This window comes from Mesoplodon bidens, assembly GCF_964165515.1.
Source record: "Mesoplodon bidens genome assembly, chromosome: 2".
In the NCBI taxonomy this organism is placed as follows: domain Eukaryota; kingdom Metazoa; phylum Chordata; class Mammalia; order Artiodactyla; family Ziphiidae; genus Mesoplodon; species Mesoplodon bidens.
This window is the reverse complement of record NC_138177.1, coordinates 4,853,978-4,872,077: the sequence shown is the minus strand read 5'-3', so window position 1 is coordinate 4,872,077 and position 18,100 is coordinate 4,853,978. Positions and strand designations below refer to the sequence as shown.

The following is an 18,100-nucleotide window of genomic DNA, read 5'->3' as shown; positions in this document are numbered from 1 at the left end:
TCCTCCGGTAACGTGTGTCAGGTTATTGAAGTAGCGAAGCCGCTGAATTCAAAGCATTCCTTCTGCAGTTCCATGTACTAGGGTTCTGGGATATAACAAATGTCCCTCCATCCCCCAAAGACTCTTAGGGACCAAACCAGGTAGTTCCGCTTTCAGGAATGTCCTAAAAGCCACTGTCCTCTAAGCTGGGTCTCTTACTTTAATGTAAGCTTCTCAAGCGCAGAGGCAGTTACATCACCTAGAAAAAGACGATGGGATCAAAACGCTATAAATCCAGAAGAAAGCGTTGTCACCAATTCGGCTGACCGCTTGCAAATAGGGCACTTAAACATAAAGTTCTCAAAAAGCAGTCGACCCCCGGATTGGAGGGAAATTGGCGGAAAGAGGGGAATAGGGTTCGGCCTGACCACAGGAGGGCTTCCCCAGACCCGCCCGGGCTCCAGCGCGTTAGTGGAGGGGTCTCTCCGCGGAGGCCAGCGGAAGCATCGCGCGGCCCGAGCAGGGCTCGGGGGCGGTGCCCGGCGTGGGGGCGGTGCCGACGCCCGCTCCGCCCCCTCCTCGGGGATGCCGGGATGTTTACACTCCTGACAGCAGCGGCCGCGGGAGGAGGAGCGGGAGTCTTGGGAGGATGGGCCACCGCTAAGCTCGCGCTCTGGACGCGCCTCGCCGTGCACAGGGTGGGTCCCCGTGCCTGCAGCGTCCGCGGGGGCGGCGCGGCGGGAGGTGGCCAGGGCTCCAGGCCTAGCAGCCACAGCCACCGGCCCAGCGGGCCTGTGCGCGGCGCCGCCTGGCCGAGCCGCCCGCCCGCCCCGGGTCCCTCGCCGGCCGGAGAACGGAGAGCTCCCCGCTTCTTGGTGAGTCGCCGCCGGGGTCTCTGGCGCGCGGGCCGGGGCCCCGCCGGCTGGGGCCGCCTGCGGGAGCCAGGCGGGAGGAGAGGTCAGGCTCACGCGCGGCGGCCTCGGGACTCCGCCAGGGGGAGAGGAGGCTGTGGGGGCGCGCGGCCGAGCGGGCGGGGGCTTTGGTCCGGTCGTGGGCGGTGGCGAGAGCCTCGTGCCCCGTGCGGCTCGGGCGTCCGAGGCCGCCGCCGTAATTAAGAAACTCCGCGGCCACGGCTGCGGCGCAACAGGTCTCGGTTCGGGCACCCGAGGAACTTGGCGAAGTTCCGCCTCCCGCCGCACGCTCATTGGCGGCGGCGGTTATTTATTCCACGTGGATTGGTTGGGTCCAGCTGTCAGCCATCAGCCACAGCGGGACTGAGCAGAGCGAACTTCTGAGGAGAGGTGGGTGGTGGGAGCCTTGCAGACCGGCCTTGAGAAGTGCGGGGAGGGTGACCGGCCTGTTGGAGAAGGAGCTTTACTGGGACTCTGTCAGGACTAGGAAGCGTCAGAGAGAGGGATTGCAAGGCAATAGCGAACATTGGTGGTGATAGTGGCAATGGGAAAGAAATAAAGACATTGAACATTGAAGCCAAAGCCAGAGAGGCGAAGGGGAGCGCAGAGGAGAAAGGAGAAAAAAAGTAAGACCACATTGCCCCAGGACAGGGTCAGGAAGCGAACACAACCTAGAGGAAGGATCCTACAGTGAGATTTAAGAATCCCTGTTACCTCTGTCCTATATACTGTAGACCTTGGGAGATGATGTTTCAAACAGGTGAATCTTGTTCTTGAACAGCCTTGGGAGATGATGTTTCAAACAGGTGAATCTTGTTCTTGCACAGCTGCAGTCCTTGTTAGGGATAAATACTAAAAATATACTTATTTTACAGTAAGATCTGTTTCCATCCTTGAGCATTGTTGGTGATGGAATTGAAGGTCAGAAACATATTGCAGAAGTGAGATGATTTTTCCCCTCCTTTGAGGCTACTGATCATAAGGATGCAGTTGAAAGGATCAGATGCCCATGGTTTGTAGAGCATTATACAAATGCTCTATACAAACGTTATACAAACGTTTATACAAACGTTTATACAAACGTTATAATTAGAACCATTGTTTCTAATTCCTTCTCCAAGGAATTGGCAGTTTTAAGGAGTATGCACACTCCCAGCAGGCTACAGCAGAGTGTCTCGCCAGGTTGCATTACAGAATAAAGTACAGAATGTGTATGTGAGACCCATCTGTTCTGTTTAGGAGCTTGAGCTGCTCCGGGTGTGGTCGGAGAATGGCATAGTACTTTCACTCAAAAAGTTTATGGTACGTTTGGGACTATCAGACAAACACTGAAAGGGTGAATAGTTAGACAAGAGATACAATTAACTCTGTAATGCTTTGTGGCAACTCTTGATGAACTGATGCCGAGTATTCTTGGCTGTAACGCTTGATGAAGGCCAGTGCCCCCAAAGCGGTTAACATTAAAGCGTAAGCAATTTCATTTCCAGAAGGGATCCCTCGTTACCGTCGAGGAGATCCAGTCCACAGGTTGTTTCACTCCTAAAACCGCAGCATCCTCAGCTTGGCCCTGGACTAGGTGGGAGTTTGCTGGAGAGAGAGATGTTGCAGCTTTGAAAAACTTTGCGTCTCGGAGGCGTCAAAGGGGTAGAAACTATGGGGACGGCGGGAGGAGGGCGGCGAAACTAAAAGGCTAAGGCACCCTTCGTGGAAGCTGGCTGCTTTCCCGGGGTCTGGGGCAGCCCGGGACCTTGCAAGACGCGCGGTGCTGAGATTCGGCTCTCGAGCAGGAGGCCCCGCCCCTTCAGACTGACGGCCTCCGCAGCCAATGCGCGGTGAGGACGGCGCTGCTCCCGCTGGAGGGCGGGCACTTCCCCCGGCCCCGGGGGCTCAAGGGAGGGGGGCGGCGTGTGGGCTAAACGGGCAAGATAAGGGGAGATTGTGAGAGAAACGCGTAAAACGAGGGGGGGGGCTTGTGAGAGAAACGCGTAAAACGAGGAGGGGGCTTGTGAGAGAAACGCGTAAAACGAGGAGGGGGCTTGTGAGAGAAACGCGTAAAACGAGGAGGGGGCTTGTGAGAAACGCGTAAAACGAGGAGGGGGCTTGTGAGAGAAACGCGTAAAACGAGGAGGGGGCTTGTGAGATGGGGGGGCGTGTGGGGTAAACGGGCAAGATAAGGGGAGGTTGTGAGAGAAACAGGCGTAAAATGAGGAGGGCGCAGCGGCAGGTTCCCAGGACCCCGTGGTGCTCGTCTCCTTTCAAGGTTCAGCCGCGCTTTGGACCCACCGGTTGGTGTGACTCATGGAGGGGAGGAGGGGCGCTCACAAGCCCCCTCCTCATTTTACGCGTTTCGCTCACAAGCCCCCTCCTCGTTCTTTGAAATTATCTGAAAGTGAAAACCAAGAAATGTCAGAATCCCAATCCTTAAGCGTTTTTACAATTACTTGGGACTCTTTACACAGTTAAAAAAATTTTTTTTTTCAGTTAAAGAAGTAAAGACCGTCCCTGGAGTGCAGACTCATTTCCTAGTTTGCACTGCTGTGCTGCTCGGGGTCGTTGACTCGGGTCACACCTGCAGCGCCCTCCACGCCCTTTCCCACTCACACATTGTCCTGGCTGGACAATTTCAAGAGCGGTTTTCCAGCCCCTAAAGCAGCACTTACTCCAAGAATGAGGAAAGCACGCCTGGTATGATGGCCGCGTACTGGTGGGGAGGGGAGGTTTGAGGCCTCGGGTGTTAACCTACCCGAATAGTAAAACTCAGTTTTGTAGTTTCCACATGACCAGAACGCGGGTATAGTTGGTGGGCAGGAGTATCTGATCTCATACTCCCCTCCCTTCATCTTTCTGGTGGTTGCAGTTGGCAGTGTGAGGCTCTGGTTGATTGCAAACATTTAAGTATTTTCTTCCCGACTCTTGTGCATTTACTGAAATGTAGATTTCTTTTTTTTTTTAAACTTAAATATGTAGTCAGAGAAATCATTAGAGAGTTTTACAGTGTTTCTAGAACCAAAAACTGTTTTCCTTGGAACTGTCTGATGTTTTAAAATGTATCTTTCCAGTATTACTAATGTAGCCACCGTTCAGGGCATCTGCAGAGGAGAGAATAACGATTACTTAATGCAGTTTTGGAAAAGAAGTTGCTTAATTAGGTAATAGGCCCCCAAAATTCCTTTCAGGTTTTGTTTTTTTTTTAAAACAGGCTTTGGTATTTAAAAAATGTGCAGGGCAGCTGCATAAAGCAATACTCTATCCACATTCCTGGTTTCATTCAAATTAATATATTTGTCCCTTCAAATATTTGCTCAAGAGTTATGTGGGTAGGTGTTTTAGTACATCATTCATAAAACATGGCAGCAAACTTAGCATAATACTAAGGGTGTTTTGGAAATGACATGTATGATTTGCTCTGAATTGCCTTACCAGCAATTATTTTATCAGCATTTCTATAAATGTATAACAAGATGTTTTAAGAAGCATTTCTTCATACTTTGAATGTTTCATTTCTTCCTCCCTTCAATTTTATAGGGAATTTATATAATTGTAATCAAATATATTTATTTGCAGGATATAACGGCAGTTGACACATTTTGAACTTGTACATAGAACTAATGTAGAACCATTCATTCTTAGAGTTATAAAACCTCTAAACTGCTGATTCCTCTTTTGGTGATTAATAGTTTGATTATCCCTGTGTATTATATATCTTTACAGAATAAGGAAAACACGTAGAGAATATATTTCATGGTTTTTAGTGAGCAGTGGGAATGAGAAGGACAGGTAGATGGTCTTGAAGCATTCCTTAACTTTTTTGAGCAGGATAACTTCTTTTTTTTAACCTTTGTTAAAGTAACAGCTGTCATACTATGTATATAACGGGCCGATACAATGAGCTATTTGCTAATAGCTATCCAAAGTGTTAATCAGAATAGTGTGTAACTGAATGGAAGTTATTTAACTGGTCTATCAAATTTTAGAAATTTATGTTTTCTGTTACTTAACGGAAATAGACCTTTCTGTAAATCTTGCCATTGGTCTTCTATTGATAATCAGTGTAAGTCGTTAAAGGCAGTTTTTTCATACCAGGTTGCTTTTTTAGAGAACAGGGGTTCACAGACTTTGTCTCTAAAGGATGAGAGAGTAAATATTTCTGGCCTTGTGAGCCATATGGTCTCTCCGACAGCTACTGCCACTGTAGCCGTGGACATACCTGAACAGGTGGGTGTGGCTGTGTTCCAGTAAAACTTTGTTTATACTGTCAGGCTGGAGGCCCAGTCCTGCCCTAGAAGGTAATACCAAAGGTCTAAACCTGATTCTAGGATGGATGTTTGGGCTGACAGGGATTTTCCACGACACTGTGTTCGCCTTTTCTGGTCCTTTGATCCCTTGTGACGATCTCTTGATCTTCCCCAGTCCTCTCAGAATAACGCCCAGTTATTCATTGCCAAATTTTGTGTTTAATCTCAGAGGCCTCATAAATATATCAGCCTCTTTCAGATTTATTCACCTGTTCAGGGATTTCTGTCATTCTTTGCCTCGGGGGGATCCCACACCCATCCTGTGATGTTGAATGGATTTGCCCTCTCTCCGGCTTCCTTCTTGTTGCTAAGCCAAGATGGACTCTGATGTCAGACATTTTTCTTTGCTTGATTGACTGATAGCCCTAGAAGGAATGTGCTTTGCTGTGTTTCTTTAACTAGTAGTTTTCGTTCTAAGTCGACTGGAGTGACTGCTTTTGCCGCTGTTAGAGAGAATTTCTGGCATGAGCAACAGGGTGCACAGATTTTTTTTTCTTGTTAGAAAAATTGAACTAAGCCTTTTTTTTTTTGGCATTCTAATTTAATCATTTTATTAAGCTTTTTATTTATTTATTTATTGACTAAGTCTTTTTTAAAAGACTTTTTTTTTCCAGTAAAAAAAAAATTCTAAAAAGGGCCTGCATTTGTAAGGAGAGGCTATAGTCAAGGGCGTTTGTGGCCTGGGGGTACTTGGCGGAGTACCTGACTCTTTCAGTAGAGTTAGCTGTGGCTGACCTGGTTGCAGCTGCTGAGAAGCGGTTGAATGGAGTGGAAAAGGCAACAGTTTTGAGCTTACACAGTAGGATTTCCCAGTCCTAGCCAGGAGTGGGTTCTGGGTGGGCTGAAATATTGACCCCTTGGGGCGGGGCCTGGGGCTTCAGAGCTTCCGGGCTAGTTGCCAGCAGCTGCTACCAGCCTCTTCTCTTTGCGTGACCTTGCTGCACAAATATCATTTTCTGTGTTTACCATGATGTGAAAAAGACTAAGGCCCAGGCTTCTCTCCTACTCTCTGACCTTGCTTGAGTTACTTGCTTTGTTCAGACCGTAGTTTTCTCAGCTCAGGTCACATTGCTTTGAGGAGTAAATGACAGCATCTTTGTAGAAGTAGGGTACTAGGCTCAGTGAGTGTTAGTTTCATTTCACCTCTTTCTCTATTCTTAGGACGTTTTGTGGTGGGAAACACACGTCTTCTCAGTTTCTTCTGATGGCAGGCCCTGCTGCCCAGCTTTATCTGAAGAGGCTCCTACCCAGCTCTGCTGCCATTTCTACTTTCTGTGCCTTAATGATTCTTCCCTTTTGCCCTGTGATTTCCATATTTATAATTTAATTGTTCCCAGCACAAGTTAATGTTTTTACTAAACTTTGCGGGGAGAGGGCAGTAATCCTTAGTTCCTCAGGTAGAAAAAGCCACAAGAGTCTTGGGGGTTATATTTTGGACAGCAAAAAAAATGAGAGTTGCAGAAAGATACTTAAATACTGATTCAAAAATGGAAAAAATTAAAATATTCTTTCTAGTGTGCTTCCAGTTCTGTTTCTTTTTATTGTTAAGATATTTTTCTCATATTCTCATATTTAACTGGCAAATTACTGTAATTTTTTTGTGGTTGTAACTACAGCAAAGTCACATATCCTCTATATATTATGATTGGAAAAATGGAACAGTTAGACACGTTTATGAAAAGTTGTTATACCTCTAAAATGTAAGGAGTTGCCAGTCTTCCATTGCCTTTTATATCTGTTGAACCCTATAGTAAAATAATGGGATATGTTTGCATACTGTCATAAAGATACCCAGAACTGGACAATAGGTAATTTATTTCAGGCAAATAGCTTGTCCTTATTTCAAATAGTTTACTTCTAAGCATGGTTTGTTATTTAACAAGTACAGGTAAATTGAAAGACATTATACAAGAAGAATGTTTGTTGATGGATTGATTTTATAGGAATGAATTGATGTTTATTCTCAATTTTTTATGGTAACCTACAAATTCACTTCTTTTGTGTGTGTGTGTTTTTTTTTTTTTTTAACAGTCTTTGGTATTTAGACACAATTAGGATAGCATAGTAGCAGGTGAGGTATTCAGTGAAAAATGACATTTTTTTAAACATTTTTAATATACACCTAAAATAAAGTTTTAATGAAGTTTCTACATTTGATAAATATTTTGATTGTTGAACAGCATATTGTTTTCAACTTCACTTTGTCATTTTGTGACCTAGAGTGTTCAAAGTATCAGCTGTTGATGAAGAGTTGTATTTTATTAGGCGCTTCTCCCACTGCTCTTCTAATCATTCTCATCGTTCTCTCCCTCTCTCTTTTAAGTAGGAAGGAATTTATTACACCATGTTTAATAGTATTTGGTGGCTGGGCGGGAGTCTGAGCTTCTAGCAAAGTTTCCCAATACTGGGCCACTAAGGGAGTTGCTGCCTCTTTCGTGATCAGAAAGCCACCAGCCCGGGACTACACAGCCACTGCTCACAATGGCGCTGCTATTCTGGGGGCCCTTGACTGCTATGGTCCAGGTGATGGATGCTCTGGGTTCGGTACTTAACACCGCCTGTATTAGTTTCCCAGGGCTGCCCCAACAAATTACCACAAACTGGGTGGCTTAAAACAACAGATGTTTATGCTCACAGTTCTGAAGGTCAGAAGTCAGAAATCAAATTGCCCACAGGGCTGTGCTCTCCGTGCAGGCTCCTGGGAGAACATGCCCCATGCCCTTCTCTCAGCCTCTGTGTTGGCGGCCGTCCTGGACGCTCCTTGGCTGATAGATGCGCCGCTCCAGTCTCTGCCTGTGTCATGTGGCCTTTTTCATGTGTCTCCTCCTCTTCTTAAAAGCACACCAGTCTTACTGGATTAAGGTCACCTGATGACCTCATCTTTACTTCTATTCACTTACACTTAAAATTTAATAAGCAAAATCTGTACTTCCCCACCCCCCCCGAGATTCTGCACCACACAAAAGATTTTTAGATTTCTGGTCTTGCTGTTCTGAACAGAATATTTTAAGGTTGTACAGAGATTGTACCTGAGAGATAAAGGTACCCAGGTTATCCTGTACATATGTCATCTGCAGTTTGTATTTTATACTACCATAGAACAGCTGTTCCAAAATCAAATTTTCCATTTACCATTATTTTTTAGTTTCCCTTAGGAGACCTTAAGTCCGTAATTCACTAAATCAAATACTTTCAGAACTGGAAGGAAACTTATAAGTTGTCTAAACTGGCCTTTTCATTTAATGTGAGAATAAACTGAAACTCAAGGATGTGAATATGCTAATCCACATTCCACTAGATTCCTTAATCGTCCATATTGCCTTGTGTGTTACCTTTGTCATGCTCTTGGTAGTAGGCATGGTGTTTTGTTTTCACTTGCTTGAATTAGCAGTCTTGTTGCATTCACACTACGTGCTCAAAAAAGACTTGAGGATAGAGTGACATTGCACCTCTGATTGCCCATATCAGGGCCTTGATTCAAGTCAGCAAATATTCGAGCGCCCAGCTGTGTAGTGGGGAAGTATTTCTGTTGCCTCTAGAACGAGGAACGTTAGGGTATGTTGCTATATCCTTACTATGAAATAGGATCAAAGGAGAAGAAATTCCCGTTATGGAGGCCAGTTCTAGGAAGCAGTCCTTAGTTAGAGGTGGTAGATAGATAGTAAAGGCCAGAAAGCTCCTGGGTGATCACAGGGTTGTTTGGTCATAAAGTATTTCATAAATACACATTTCATTATATTAGATACCTTGATTCATGAGGGCAGGCTTCATTGTTGTTTGTCATTTTGCTGTATTGACAATAACTTACGTGTCTTTGTTGCTTCTTGCACAGTATGTATGACTGAAATGTTTGGCAACCCCACTGACCAGTTTCTCCCTTTAATTTCTTCTTTTGCCGGATTCAGAGATCATGATGGGCTGTTTCCTTTTTCTCTGTAGCCATGCCTCTCTCTTAAGTTGGTTCTCATTTGTTTATTATATGTGTTCCCTGTTTCAGGGAAAATCCTATCTTACAAAGCAGTTATTAGAGATTCATCAAATCAGTCCTAAAGGATTTGTCTTATGATTCCTTGATATAGTTATATCTATTTGTGCATTGAAAATAATTTTTAGAAAACTTGTATAGCTGTTCAAGAATACATGGTGGCTTTCTTGCCATCCCCGTGGTAGGCTGTATTTTCAAAGCATTTGTCCTGTTACTGTGTTTCTCAAACTATGGTCCTCAGAATGCCTGTGTCAGAGACACTGATTTGATAAGTACAAGCACTGGCGTTTAAAAGCAAGTACCCCAGGTGGTTGTTAATACACAGATTGGAAAGCTACTGGTCTCTGATGCAGTGCAAGTGCTTTTAATGGAGGTGTTCCTCAGGCAACAGTAAGAAATGCCACATGGCCTTTTTAAAAAAGATTTTTTCATTTAAAAACTTATTTATGATGGAAGTCCATCCCTACTGCTACCATCATTTCTCGCTGAGAGTGTGTGGCCCCTTGGAGTAGTTCACACTTAGTCATCAGACCCTTCTAGCATATGTAGCCAATGTCTCAGCTCAACCGGTGGCCAGGTATTACTGAGATCAGTGTTATAAATCAATGAAAATAAATTAGATAAATACATATAACTGTAAATAAGAATTGAGTAATAATAGAAGAGAAAATTCCCCTTCAAACTAGTGAAAGAAAATAGTGCATCGAAGTGTTCATTTTAGCTCTGTCCCAAGCAGACGGTGCCTCTTGAGTGTACTGCTTATGCTGTGTGCTGTTCTCACCAGTTTTGGCATTTTTAGGGTATTTTTCTCAGCTGGGTGTGAAGGCTTACCACTTCCCTTACCTCCAGATGGTTTGCATTTTGCTTAAGGGCAAAGCCCTTAGCCTGGCAGCAGAGATTTTGCCTCCAGGCCCCAAGGCCCGAGCCCGAGCTCTACCTGCAGTTCCCTCTCTCGCTCCTCGGCTTGACTTTGCCAGGCTCTCCTGTCCTGCTTATCTGGCCGAGCTGGAAAGCGTTTGGGAACAGCGTGATGACAGCGTGATGACTAACCTGTTCCTTTTTCCATCGATAACAAGGAGCTGGTTTTCCAGTCCTTTCTAGCTGCCCTCCTTGTCCCAGATACAGGCCTTAACATGTAAGTTATGTTCTTTACTTAAGCAAGCCTACGTGGCCATTTTAAAACTACTTTCTATCAGTGATTTTTTGTTTACTGTTTTCTTTAATTAATTTGGAGTGTATCAATAAATTCAGGCCCTTTTTGTTTATCACCATTTCTACACCCACCTTAAAGAAATATATATTTATACACATATACATATGTAGATCATAAATAATGTAAGAAGAGACAGCTTGACAAAGAAGGTTTCGAAGTCCTGGATTGAGTCCGGGTTCATTTTTGTATATTTTCAAAGGCCAAGCACAGGGTCTTAGGGTGAGTTAAATTAATATCCACAGAACTCAGTTTAAGAGTTGAGTGTCTGGCTTAGGAGAGAGATCACGGGGAGTGTGATTAATGGTTCAGTTAATAAAAAGGAGCCTGGGCTGCGAGGATGTGCTCAGGTTGCCAGGGCACCTTGTCTCTCGGAGTGTGGTTCCTGCAGGGCACGCTACAGTTCCTAGCCCTTTTTTGTTCACGAGATGGATTGTCAGCCTCTGAATGGCAGTGTTTCCAGAGTAAGACCCAAATGAACATCCATTTTTCTTCACTGTGAAGTTTGTGGGGTATTTGCATATGCATTTTGAGACTGTTGGAAAGATGATCCAGTTGGCTGCACAGCATTTGATGTTAAACTTAGTTTCAAGTCAAGGCCAGCTTTCTCTGAACTTGGAAGGCATACTTGCCTGCAAGCAGAGGGGCAGACCATTTGCTCTCTGGAGAGCTGCAGCGGCCGTAAGGATGAGTCTGGGTCTCTTCCCTTTATGATCCTCCTCCTCCCATTTATTCCTTTATTGTTCTCCCCACTTTCCTCCTGGGTCCCACCAATTCACAGGTTGAAGAAAGAAATTTGGGGGTATTGGTAAGTTGCTCACAGTGAGTAGACAAATAATCTAAACAAAGATCTATCTTTATGCTTTTAAAACTCAGTTTTGATTAATTGCAGAAGATGGGAGACAGGCGTGAGCAGTATTATCAGTATGATCACTCCTGGCGCACCCGTTTTTAACAGCTCTATATCGGGACGTCTGTCTTCAGCCTCAACCCTGACCTGTCTTTCCAGATTCACTTCTTTATTCTCCCCCAGATATTGGTCCCATCTGACAACTTACCATTTTTTGATAAATTTTGTACCCTTTCTGGCCTCTGCTTTATCTTTATGCTTTTCTCGCTGCTTTTAATTTCCATTTTTTTATACTTCAGCTGTTCAATCTCAGTGATTAAAAATCATCTTCATCCTTTAAGACTCTGCTCAGATGTTATACAAAAAGTACAAAGAAATCTTCCTTCTACTTCTTTAGGCCTTTAGTGCTTATCGACTCTCCCTGTAGTTGTACTTGTCTTAGCTTCCTCCCTGGAATATATGCTTCTGGAAGGTGTGAATCATGTCCTGTACATATTTGCGTTTCCTGCAGGGCCTGGGACCATTCTTGTCAGAACTGGCCATTCAGGGAATGGCAGATGACTGCATCCCGGAGCCTGTATGGGGCTGAAGGTCTGGGTAGATACTAGTAGTGAGAGAACATCCAGGACAGTTGAGCAATTGGTTTCAGGGAAGTATAGGGTGAATGGCAGACACAGGGGCCCACAGGGCGTGGTATGAGGGAGGTTTACTCTGTGAAATGGGTAAAGGTCTCACCTGGGCTTGGTGTCTGAACTCTGAATTTTTGAAAGATCTCAGAGTGGGGTGAGATGGGAAGCAGGACTGGGAAAAAAACAGGAGTATGCCAGACATGAAGTTGGTGGGGATGGAGAGGGGTGTGGGGTCAGGACAGAGACCAGTTGGGTGATTAGGTATAAATTAGAGGCTTGGGCAACAAGGAACAAAGTAAGAACTGAGCTCCTCTAATTAGGACATACATTAAAACAGGACCAGGAGTCAGATGACATTGATTTGAACCTGACTTACTAAGGTGTTCACTGAGTATCCTTATGTTTCCCTTCCTTAGAGGCTAGCCCATTCCTAGTTCAAGGTAAGTGGTTTGGCTGTTCTGTAAAGGGGAAGGAACCTCTCTCTGCCCATAGAAGGTGCTTACTGTATATATTTGCCAAATGAATTCCATTATGATGTTGTAATAATCCCCTCATGGAGAAAATGTTGAACTAAGTTATTCCCTTCTTAGGAATAATTACTAATTTGAATTGATGGAAAATTATCATTTGATTTGTGTTCATCAAAGGCTGACATAGTAAAAAGTTGTTCCACTTCAAAACAGATATGTTTTATTTAGTATCTTTTCATGTTTTTAATTGCTAGAAGTTTAAAAGAACAATCAAAATGTCAACAATTATTTTAAAAAGCATTTAAAGGCCAAGCCAGATGGACCAGAAATACATTGTATATTCATGAACTCAAGAAGAGGCACATAGGCAATTAACCTGGGAGGGTACCACCTTATCAAAGGTCTTGAACACTGTGCTCAGAAGATCGACGCTTTCCTCTCCTGTGATGTGATTATAAAGAGTTACTTGTACCTTTATGGTTTCAAGTTTTGTTTTTAATAGGGGTAAAAGCTATAGTGCCTTGATACTTCTTTATTTGGTTCTTAGTTAATGGCAGGTCAGAAACTAGCATCAAAATAGAATCAAGGTTATTATAAAGGGGACCTCAGATATATTTGTTAAAAAATGTATTAAGTTGAGTTTGGTTTATGAGAGGTATGAAGAAATTTAGTTTATATTTGAAAATCCAGACTTAAGTGATCCTATACTATACTTTATAATTACCAAGAAAAAGTAAGATTACCAAGAAGAGGTGCTATTTCTTTCTTTCTTTTTTTTTTAAAATAGACTCCCCCTTTAGCATCCTCTAACTTCCCCCCCCCTTTTAAAATTTAGGATTAAGTTAAATTTATTTGTTTGTCTACCTATTGATTCATTTTTTTAAGAAACACCCACAACACCTTCTACCTGTTTCTAGGTAGGTTTTTCCCTTGTTTAAAATCCTTCAACTATTATCTTGAGTAATTTCTAATCCCTTAGTCTCCTAACTGCGGTTTGGGCGTTGGTGCTTGCTCTGCTGCGTCCTTAGCTCCTGGCTTCCTGCCCTGCTTGTGGTGGCCCCGCTCTCCCTGCGTCAGTCGGGACGTCCCCGTCCTCTGCCTGGCCAGCTCGCACAGTTCCTTCAGACGCACCTCGGTGTTTTCTCTGCAGGGCTGGCCTGGCTGCCTGGGCATCCTGCCCGTCAGCTCTTGTCCTGGCAGTCCCTGCCACGGCGTCTGGTGGAATACTTGTTTCCTGATACTGTAAAGTCTGTTTCTTTGTCTCCCCTACGAATAACTTGATGGATTGGAATTGCCTCAGTGCTTTTTTTTTTTTTTTTTTTTTTTTTTTTTTTTGCGGTAAGCGGGCCTCTCACTGCCGTGGCCTCCCCCGTTGCGGAGCACAGGCTCCGGACGCACAGGCCCAGCGGCCATGGCTCACGGGCCCAGCCGCTCCGCGGCATGTGGGATCCTCCCGGACCGGGGCACGAACCCGCGTCCCCTGCATCGGCAGGCGGACTCTAAACCACTGCGCCACCAGGGAAGCCCTCCTCAGTGCTTTTTGTATTCCCAGCCACTGGTAGACACGTTGGCTGTGGTCAAAAAGTGGCTGAATGAGTTTTGGAGTAGATAAGAAAGCAAGCGGACGGGCGTCTGGGATGGGCTACAGTCACGGCAGAGGGTCTGGGTAGGTGATGTTGTCCTTTATTTCCAGTTCCAGCACGTTTTTCTCCCTACCCCCGTCCCCCACCTTTGAGTAGCTGTGGCTGTTTATTGAAATGGGATGAAATAACGACATTAGAGACTTCACTTTGTTGCAGATTCTCAGGATGTTTTATTTGTGTCCTGGTGTTTGCTGCCTCATTGAAGGCAGGGGTTTAGGTGTCTTTGACTAAGCGGGAAGCGTTTATTCATCTCTCGGTTACGTTTTCTGCTTCTTTTGCAGTTGTGACTGCCTCTGTCCCCCTTCATAAGCAGAAGGAGTCTGATCACGGGGGTCAGGAGGACGAACCTTGTCTCGTATGGTTTTGGAGGCCTTCTCAGAGCTCTGTACAAAATACCCTTACCGCTGGTCTCCCCTTGTCACGGCAGCACCAAGATGGCCTCCCACGCGGAGCACCGTCAAATCAGTGACTCTCAGGAGGGCGCAGGTCCCTCCTGTTGGCTTGGGAAGGGAACGTTGAAATACTCTAAGATACAAGGAAATACACGTTTTGCCTTCGTTTTAGATAAAGTTATCATAGTGCCTAATGCTGAAGGGCAAAGGAGAAGAAGTATGAACCAGATCAGTGTAGAGTCCAGAGCCCTGCTGTTTACGCCGAGAGTACAGAACAGCTTCCTCCGACCTCATTCAGTGTGCGTTCGTCAGAACTACCCAAGTTAAGAGCACACATGGCTTCTTGGTGGGGCGGGGGTGGGGAGTGCCTCACTCACGTGGACCTTGGATGCCTGTGGGAGGCCCGCATGACCTGTCTAGTAGGTAGCTGGTGGTTGCATGTGGCTTGAACACCACAGGGCAGTCCGGCTGGGGAGCAGCTCTGGGGTCATCAGCGTGGAAGGTGGAAGCAGGTGAGCATGTTGGGGAAGGTGTGTCAGGGCCTGTCCAGCCTTCCTCACGTAAAAGGGCAGTTTCACTAAAAGGTAAATAAATACTCAGTGAATCCTGGGAGAAATTAAAAGGTAACTTCTGTGTTGCTGCCTGACTTTAGCTGCAAGTATGACATGTAAGGTATTTCTTGTGAAGACCTTCAAATAAGGTTGTTTCCATCCTTAATAAATCTGTGCTTTTAAAGCCTCTTACTGTTTGCCATTTTTCTAAGATTTTATCAGTTCTTTAGTCAGAGGAATGGACTTTTGCAGAGTCAGAAGTTTTCTGAAAACAAAACTGAAGTAGATGTCAATTATATAATTCCATTTTGAGTGTAAGTCTGTAATCACTTAATTAGATTTTCAGTTTTTTTCCATGAGTCCTTTATGTTTAAAGTCTCACGTACAGTCCTAGGTAGCTTCCTCAGCATACTGTGTTTATTATTCCCACTATTAATTTAAAATAGTCATCCTTGTTCTTTGCACAGTACCTTCATAAAATCATAGTTTCACATGATGAGTGTGCCAGAGAAAGTACATTTGTTTCTAGTGAATGTAGAAGTTTGGCATGATTTGTAGTGTGTGTTCAGAAGAGCAGGAGAGGACTGCACGGCGGTGCAGGCAGCAGTGACATGACTGGGCGGCGTTTGCTGAGAAAGTCAGCCCCGCAGCCGCGTTGGTCAACTTCACAGAATCTGTCCAAAGACTTGTGCGGTTCTGTGGTATGAAGAAGAATGTAACAGCGATTGAATTTAGTTCCTCAGAAGGTAAATTTTAAAACATAAAGTAGAGCCATGATTTACTTAAGTTTGTTGAGAAATCTTTTTATTAAAAGCTAGGACAGTTTTGTGTGACTATGAGTCAGTGGCTTTTCCTGCTTGCTTTTTCTCCCTTCTTTCTTAATTTCCTGTTAATTTTCATTGCATTGGAAGTCTGTGCCCAGTAAAAAAGGAGGTCATGCAGCCAAGAGGCCTAATTCTTCTTCTTCTTTGTGTTTTTGAGGGGCGAGGGTGGGCAGGAGGGGGCAGGGCAGGAGTTTTCATAGGAGTAGAGAAACACATTCAGTTTGTTTTGCTAGACACCGACTGTGTCCTACTAACCTAATTGTCCCTTAGATAGACTCTGTTGTTATGACTAACTCAGGTCCTGAGAATGTCGTGGGGCCCTGGGTGTGGGTCAGTGGAGAAGTTCCCTGGCAGGGACGTGGGGAGACCCGGGTGGGAGTCCTGCCTTTACCACTGGGCTGGAGGGCTCCTTTCCTTGCCTGGGGTTTAGGAGCATCAGAGGACGGAAGTGATGGGACAGCTTTTAAAACCACTTCATAGTTTACTGTAAACTAGCCTGGAAGGAAACGAGGGTTTTGGAAGTTCAGGAATAATCAGAATATAGAGCAGTGTCTGTGGTAGAGCACATGTGTTAAACAAATAAATAGCAGTTTATAAGCTTTTTTCAAAGATAAAATATAAAATCTGTGTTAATTCAGAAAAAATCTATTAAATTTTTCCTTTATTTAAATAAGTGTTTTTTATTTTTTTGTGATGATTTTTCGGTTAGTGAGTGCTTGTTACAGACAAAAGGCTGTTAAAACAAATGACCTTACAATACATAATTCATACTCATTAAAGTGTTCCCAAGTACTGGCTTGTATTCCATGGGGTCTTATAAGCTTTGTTATGATAGAATTCACTACTATGAATTATTTAGTACAAGGAATGCTTTTTATAATCAGGTTTGGAAGATGGGTCCAAGCTATTTATCTTAGCTCTTTACGTATGTCAGTCTTTTGCCGTGGATGGTTATAGTTTGGCTACCATGCTTTTTTTCTGGTGTTACAGCTGAATGGTTGGCCTAGTGATCATGTGCTTTTGCCAGGCTTCCGTTGTTGCTGTGTGGGTAACCGAATGACGTGGCAGAATGATAAGGGACATTTATTGTGTTTGTAACAGCATCCTGTGCCCACAGTTAACCAAAACAAATGGAAAGTGTCAAAAGCTTTTTTGGACAAATTTCTTTGAAAGGGGAGAGTAAGGATCACTTGTTTTTTTTTTTATCCTCATAGGGAAATTCTTCTGTAACGATAAACAGAAGAAATAATACCATCTTTTATTTGTATTGAACTTTAACCCTTTTGAGAAGTAGTAATACTTCATTCTTCCAGGCACTTGTTTCCGGTAGAAAACTCCCCGCATTTGTCACTCAGGGAGAAGGATTTGGGGCCTTGCTGTGTCACCGCAGACTGTGTGCTCATTGTGAGCTTTCCTTCAGAGCAGAGCAGTAACTTGTCCTTGATCATTCAAAAGTGTCAGTAGATGCTCATGTGAATTTGAACTAGTTAGGTCCTGATTGTTAGACCTGTGTTCTTTATAAATTCTTGTTTTCTAAATTTGATTATTTACAAGTGTTTATTGGACTTTCATATGTAATGGAGGTAAAAAAAAAAAAAAGGAAGAGACAGATTCTGCCCTTAAATAGTAATTGCTTGTGTTGTTATTGCACCTAGTGAAGTATTGGACCTCAAATGCACAGATAATGGAGTCACTAAAATGCCCTGGGACAAATTACTTAAAGGGGTATTTTATAAAGGTTCACCTGAGTATGAAGCAAGGTTGGCTAGGCAGGCAGGCTAGCTGGGAAGGGTGTTTCAGCTAGGATGGCACACTGTGTCAGAGGCACACAGGCGTGAAAGAGCCTGGCATTTGGAAGAAGTGTCAATGGTTCATTAAGGCCAGAGTATAGGATTTATATGCAAGCGAATAAGGCTAAGAAAATTTCATTCCTTAAAGGGTTTTAGGCAGGAGTGTGACATATTGAGGTTTTCGTTTGAGATTGATCATTATGGTGGGTGTGGAGGGTAGGAATTACATTACCAAAGTCAGGAAGAACAATTAATTGGTTATAATAGCCGCAAGGATCATGAGAGTCCGGGAGAAGCAGAGAGAGGTTTGGGAGGTAGAATTAATGGGCGCTGGGGACTCCTGCAGGTGAGGGAGTCAAAGGGTCTGTGATGGCCTAGGAACTATATGACTGAGTGGCAGTGCCATTCCCTGAGGAGGGAATACAGAGTAGAATGGATTTGAAGTGGTCAAGATTTTCGACGTTTCTGGTTTGGCTAATCAGGCAGAGCGATCCAGCCAGTAGGGTTGGAAATGAGCTTCTGGAGCTGTTGGTTCATAAATCATCAGGATGTAAGAGGCAGGCTATGTGCC

At 44.3% G+C, this 18,100-nt stretch overlaps 1 protein-coding gene across 4 annotated transcripts in view; it reads left to right on the top strand.

Annotated features, from left to right (window-relative positions):
- Positions 1-594: 594 nt before the first annotated feature.
- Positions 595-18,100, top strand: part of NEK7 (NIMA related kinase 7) — a 139,922-nt gene continuing 122,416 nt past the window's right edge. For 3 of the 4 annotated variants that reach the window (XM_081216008.1, XM_081216005.1, XM_081216007.1), the window contains exon 1: positions 595-854. The gene's annotated coding sequence lies outside the window, so the exon portion shown is untranslated. Of the gene's footprint in view, positions 855-15,556; positions 15,662-18,100 lie in introns of those variants that run through there. The other variant, XM_081216006.1, reaches the window with a different exon arrangement.